The sequence below is a fragment of the Labrus bergylta genome, chromosome 1 (genome assembly GCF_963930695.1).
Source record: "Labrus bergylta chromosome 1, fLabBer1.1, whole genome shotgun sequence".
In the NCBI taxonomy this organism is placed as follows: Eukaryota; Metazoa; Chordata; class Actinopteri; order Labriformes; family Labridae; genus Labrus; species Labrus bergylta.
The window spans coordinates 25347311-25354364 of record NC_089195.1 but is presented as its reverse complement, the minus strand read 5'-3'; the positions used below and the strand labels follow the sequence as shown (position 1 = coordinate 25354364).

Below are 7054 nucleotides of genomic sequence, written 5' to 3'. Positions count from 1 at the left end.
ACCGGGTGACATCTTGTTAGGGGGGGGGGGGGGGGGGTGATCTTGTTTGTCAAGACGCTTGTGTATTGGCCCAAACAGAGGCTACCTTGTTATTACCCTACATAAAGAGTTTGTGTTTAGATTGCCCCAGGTGAGATGTGTGCTAATACCACGGCTGTTTGTGGGAAGTGCCGGTTTTCTCAGCTTCACCACGAGCCTCAGCAGCTCTTCGGGTGCCTCAGATGTCACCCTTTTCTCCCTGTTGAGAACAATGTAAAGAAAGACAGCTGTAAATCAGTGCCTTCAACACAAATCAGCCTATACTGATTTGAGTCTCCACCTTATTTAGGAGTCAATAATTCACACTAAATACAGAAAATTAACTTTTCAAAGCACACAAGAGACAGATATTAGAGAAGAAAAGGGCAGGCACACACTATTTTGATTGAATCCCTCTGAGTATTTTAGAGTGATATATTACTATGTAATACTGTATTTTTTCACAAGGCAAAAGGTAAATGCTGATTGAAAAATAAACTACTACTACTCTCAATTACTCATTTTCTTTTTTTTTTTTTAAATACAGTCCTGTCCCGACCAAATATAGAAAAAAATAAATGTTTGGAAGATATCTGTTAATGCTAGTTAAACACTGTGGCATGGTGTTTGGATTTGGTTTGTGTGGATATGACTTGAACTTAAGACAGTGATTTAAAAAATAAAAAATGTGGAGCTTGTTCCAAGATTCGTAAATGTATGCGACACCTAAGAACAAATAAATTAAAACTTTGTTCATAGTTTTTTTTTTGCAATTAATAAATTAAAAACTGTTAAGTTGACAAAGAACTTTTGTTTGAACTTTTTACACACTTTTCAAAAAATGTAGCTTTACATAAGTGAACAGCTCTTTAAGTATCTAATATGGGCTACATCAATGTGTAGCCTGGTGTTGGTGTTTTTTGGGGAAATATAAGTCGGCCTTATCAGGCCGAGAGACTACCTGCCTTTTGTCAGTTACAATTTCCAACAAGGCAAATGATATGCAGAAACAAATGACTCAATTCGCTGTGGCTGCACCACCCAGCTTGATAATATCAACCCATACTTTAAAGCCACAGTCTGAGCTAAAAAAACATCTGCTTAGGGAGTGAATTTAGAAACTACCTCATGAGTTATAGTGACACACACATCTTAGAGCAGAGAGCCAGATCGCTGACCTGGGAGGACCAGCAGGCTCCTGTGTTTGATTTGTTTATCACAAATCATTAAGGGCACTGGGAACAGTAAAATTCTTCACTAATCCTCATCATCCTCTTCAGGTGTGAAATCAGTCAAGTGACAAGTGGGCCTAAATTTTGGTGACCCTGAGGTCAGTGTCAGGCCACAGCTCTGTGTTTACAGATGGAGGTGACGGCACATGCCGCCAGGCCTTTGAAATGTGACAAGGTGAGAGGAATGACGAGATAATCTCTGATTTTACGAGTTACAGTAGCTTTACAAGGGGGAAACAGCCCCAGCAAGGGGGTCTCCTGCCTTCCTGCCTCCAATGCACAAGCTTAAATAAGTGCAGCCAGTTTAAGTAGCAAGATAAGCTCTGATAAATGCATTTACTGCACTTCTGGTGTGACGTGATGGCAGATCAAGCTCTATATAAAAAATAGATACAAATATAGAAGCTTGGTGCCATGGAAAAGTTACCTAAGAAAATAACATTGAGAAATGGAAAACAGCTAAAAGAAATGTCAGTGTGCATTTAAAATGTAATTTAAACAGACTTTTTTTTACTGTTCACTGAGCGCCATGTCTTGAATATAACAACAACCTGAAGCAGCACAGCCAGGAAGCTGACCAGACCAAACAACCCCTGATAGCACTGCGGCCCGGAGCACTGGGACACTTCATGGCTGCAGTGGAAGGTTTACCACCTTGCTCAGGGGCACCTTGATGGCAGATAATAAAGAAAGAAAAGTGTCCTCTCATTTATTGACTTCTTAAGATATTCACAAGTCCTCTGGGGGGATTTCATGATTGCTCAGCACAACACCTCTAAGTATCAGTCATGGGCAAGGTGCAGCTCAAATAGGGCAATGCAAACAACGGACACCAGCTCAAGACAAACATGTACATGTCATTGTCTGCGGTGCCCTAGAAACTCCAGAAACATTCAGTCAACCTCGTATCTCTTACAAATAAAGCTGATACATGACTCATTGATATAAGCTGCAGTCGCTTTAACAATGGTTTTGATTGAGCTGAGGCCGTTGTCTTTTTAGCCCTATAAAACAGTCCAAATCTGAGTCGATATGCTGCATCTGCATTTATTAACCACTTGTGGTATTTGTTTAGGGCTTCAAAATAAACCTCCTAAAGTTTTAGAAGTCCAACACCACTATTTCTTTTCTTCTGCTTCTTCATTTTAGGCTGAAAGAATGAAGTTTATCAGGATTTTTAGAGAATGACTTCACCTGAACAGTGTCCATGATGAAAATCAGAAGTGTGACTTTGATCATTTAGGACACGCTTCAGAAATGCACTGCTAAAGGTTGACTAGTAAAATGTCCCCACAAGCCGCTAGAATGACAGATTAAAAAAAAAAATGTGACTGTATAACGTGATTTAAAGGTTTACACTTCATTGGTTTAACGTCCACCTGAGTAACAGCTTAGTTATGCGAGGATAAAAACAGCCTGCGTGTAAAAAGGCTCCACTTTGTGTTTACAGGGTCTGTGTGTTGCAGTTAAGAGTGTCTCCTCCTTCCTCTCTGCAGCCACTTCCCCTCCCCCAATCTGTGTAAAAACAAATCTCCTTTTCTGCTCTCGGCCCTGAAACTATTGAGTCAACAAATGTCACTGCAGCAAGGCAGGGGCCGCAAGGAAAGAGGTGGGGTCGCTGCTTAAGCCTCAACTGCAGCTAAAGGCAGATTCATTTTAAGACAGTTGTAACCTGTTAGGAAAGAAAAAGAGGAATTGTGTAGTTTAGTAAATGGAGGGGCCATTGACTGGTGGTTTGATCTATTCTATTTTATTTCTGTTCCATCTTTGGAAACTTTTCTAACATGTTTAAAATCAAAGATGCAACAACAGACTTTTTCAAAAACAACACTCAAACTCACAGCTCTGCGTAAAAACTAGTACGCCTGTCTGCTTAAGTACTCTTTGTATTATGACACATCTTTCCTTGTGTTATTATGGCATTCTTCCATGGGTGAATCTGTCTTTTAAACCACCCTCAGCCCCGTTTTTTGTCTCTCACACTGCTGCCTCTATTTCTCTCAGGCCCACGTGGCCAGTGTCAACAGGAGGTGGGTCTTGGCAACCACATGAAGCAGAGTTATGCTGCCTGTATGCAGGCGGCAGAGTTGTCTTTCACTCCGCTCTAAAAATGAGCCAGCCAGTCAGACGAGGTGTGCCAAAATAAGACACGGCGGCTGGAAAATGAGAACACTGCTGAACTGGTTTGACTCCAAACTGCCCACCTCCAAATGTTGCTGTAATGTGCTTAAAAGATGAGTGCTATTACACCAGAGGGGAACTTCTGCAACCAGTGACAGAGGAAGAAAGAAAATGAAAGGAGGAAGTCGAGATTGGTGTGAGAAGGGAGGGAAAAACCCTGAGTCACTTGGCTTCCTGTCTGAGAAAAAAAAAGGAAGGGGGGGTGGAGGCATCTTTTCCCCTGCCTCAGTCAGACTGTTGAGAGCGGTGCAATTTTCAACATGAAGTGCACTGGGAGGTGGAGTCCTGTCCTGCTCACTAAATCCACTCCAGTGCTTCAGGGCAGCCATCATAGTGTTCACTATTGTGTGCGGCTGAGCGAAGAAAAAAAAAGAGGAGGGAGCAGAGGAGGGAAAGAAAACCTGTCTCTTTGTGTGGGAAGGACCCGGCAGGAAAGTGATTTTGTGATTATTTCAGTTTGCCAGCAAAGCGAGGCGCTCCCCTTCTGACCTGCAGCCACATCTCGTCTACTCTGCGCCTGTGTAGCCGAACAAACCGAAGCCACATGAGTGTGCTTCTCAGGCCGCCAAACAGCGACACCCGGGCTTCTCCTGATGATGAGAGCTGACGTCAGACTGGTTTCCATGAATATTGATGTGGAGGATAGTCTGTTTCATAGAAGAACAGAAGGAGGCAAGATGGCTGCCCTTTAGGATTTGTTAAAGAGAAGCTCCAGACGGTTTATTGGAATTTCTACAAAGTGGAGGGACGTAACCAGGAGGTGAGACCTTGCTTAGTGTGTTAATACTCTGCTTTAGCCTCGTGTCTTTTGACCACGGGTGTGTTTTGTGGTGTTTTCTGTATCAGGCGAGGAATGGCTCAATGTCCCCCACCGTAAAAGCAAGAGCCAACATAATAAGGAGGGGATATTAGATAAAGCTACTCCAACATGGCTGACAATTTTCTTTCTTTTATTTGCCTGTTGAGACTCACAGACACTTTCTGTGTCCTGTGTTCACTCAACATTCTAACTGCTTTTGAATGCAGCACAGATAACGGAGTACTTAGACTGCTTGTAGAGGAGTTTTTCTTTAAATGCCTCTTTAAAGCTCTCTGCCTTTCCTTGACATTTAAACCTGGCATTTTTAATAGAAATAGCATTAAATGGTTGTTATATGTGTCTTTTTGTATAAGTGTATTGATTTTAAGAGAGGGAATACATTTTTTTTTTACATTTATGTGTAATTAATCACTATTACAGAACAATGAATTTTGTAATCAAACATGTACACATGCAGGTAGTTTGAACTCATTATCCTCTCATTTTAAAATCCATGGCTGTGTATGTGTTTGTTGAGCCTTTACCGTGTGAAGACTGTGTTGGAGAGTAAAATAAAGTCCAACCTGGACATGCATAGGCTCTGCACAGCAGTGGAGCTGGAATAGCTCCTGGCTTTGTGTATCTCTGTTAATCAGCTTTCATTGCTTTCACCGCTGAATGACAAGCAGACACAAAGGCAAACCCCAAGGAGAAGCAGAAGAGAGGAGAATTGTAGTAGTGGCAAGAGTGTAGTGAAGGCAGACAAGGTCAGAAAGCTCTGAAGGAAATGAAACTCTATCCTACTGCACCATTAACTGGGGTGACAAGGCTGGCAATTCTAAAGCAGGTTTTTACCTCTAAGCATGTCTACTAAACAGGGGAGTGTTACCAGAGAGAAGCAACACAAATCTGTTTGTAAAGAAGTTTTTTTTTTTACTTTTTAGGAGTTAAAGGTCACACCAACCCAATTGGCAGATTGATTATTGACAATACTGGAGGAATGTGTGTCTGTGTGTAGACTGCAGATGTGAAGAAAGAATTAAAGTCCTCTATTTTTGTAACAGTACAAATATTTCCGTTTTGAAATACTGGTAAAAGTGCTGCATTGATAAAGAGCTAAATGCTCAGCTGAAATGGAATGGTATACAGAAAGTTGTTCTTCAAAATGGTACATATCAACAGTACATGAGGGAATGTAAAACATGTCAAAGTAAAGTAACAGCAGGGTGTGAAGACACACACTACACACCAGTGAGATAATACTGAGGTGCATACCCCTAAATGTTTTGAGGGTTTTGTGTTTGTATGAAGATTTTTTTTTTACACAGTTACACAAGTTGAAAATGTCTAAGTTGTTATATTGGGCTTAATCTCAATTAGGTAATAGCTAATTGTTTGTTAGTTTTTTCTGAGCCCACTCGGTGTTACTCTTTGATTAACATCTGAATGACCCATTAGGAAATAACTGTTCTCTTTCATGTTTGTGTACTGGGGGTTGTGTATTCCACTGAGTAGTCATAATGTTACCACAGTGTAGCCTCAGGTAAAAAGTAAAGGAAAGGCCCGCCTGCAAGGTGTAGTATAATCACTAACCTTTTACATAGGCCACAGAGCCTTTTCCATTGCAGCCCCCTCCCTCTGGAACTCTCTCCACAAACACATCCATGACTGTACCGACCTACCCCCAATTCAAATCACTGATCAAAACCCACCTTTTTAGACCTGCATTTAATGACTAATCTTGCTTTTTGCGACATGGTTTGAATGGTTTTTTTTTTCCTTTAACTTGCTTTGTCTGAGTGTAACTTTGCAAAGTGCTATACAAATGAAATGTATTATTATCATTACTGGGCATTGTAACCGAACAGTGTGGGCTGTCTGCAGGATAAACGCAGGAATTCAGATAAGGTCTTAGCAGTGGTGCGTTTTTTGTTTTCGGACCTGTTGTAGTGAAATAGTGACAGTGAAGTCAATATAGAATCCGTTGCTCAGCTTTGATGTCATGACACAAAAGCTCAGTGTTCCTTAATATTCCAAAGATGCCTTTCAGCTTATAGATAGTGCAAACATTACTCTGAAATACAATAATAATACATGTGGTGGAAGGGCCCGTTTAGTCCCAGTGAGCTGACAGCTAACTTTTAAAACCTACTTTGTCTGTGAACCCCTGTGACGCAATGGCATGGCTGTGTTTTGATATGGCAAGTCTGGTCATTGACTGTATAGTGTCAACACAAGGGGGGTACTCCATAGTGTTAATAAAGTATGTTGTGACTGCATGATATCAGGTGATCTGCAATTCTGTGCATGTCTATGTACGTTTGCTTGTGTGGATATGTGTAATCATCTCATCGCCCCCTTATCTTGTATGTTTTTTTAACACAATGACTTCTCATGTAAGAGAGCAGAAAATGTCATATTGGTGTATTTTGTTGTTTAATTCAAGGAACATAGGATGATAGAAAACTGTTTTTTTTTGTTTTTTTAGCTAAAACTAGCAAACAACCAATCAGTTTTGTGCTTTTTAAATCGTGATGTCTACTTTCATGATATATTTATTCAAATGTTTCCTAAGCTTATTAGTTTGCACAGATCGGGACACAGTCCATTGCTTTTTTATGAAATCCCATTTTAAATGGATTTTCGTAACTGTGATTGTGCAAATGTCTTTCCCATTTCTTTTCAGTTGTACTGTACGTAGGATTTGCAAAATGTTAATCCTGACTTGCACAATAAATCCACGTTAATAAAGCTACAAATAAAGACACATTTTTTTCTGGAGGCTCTGCAGGGCTGCTCTTACACCAGCAGCTGCAAAGGAACC

General features: G+C 40.7%; 1 protein-coding gene across 1 annotated transcript in view; it reads left to right on the top strand.

Annotated features, from left to right (window-relative positions):
* Positions 1–3790: 3790 nt before the first annotated feature.
* The window catches only part of tet2 (tet methylcytosine dioxygenase 2), a 28039-nt gene continuing 24775 nt past the window's right edge, over positions 3791–7054 (top strand). Inside the window, exon 1 of the mRNA XM_020648430.3 lies at positions 3791–4191. The gene's annotated coding sequence lies outside the window, so the exon portion shown is untranslated. The remainder of the gene's footprint in view (positions 4192–7054) is intronic.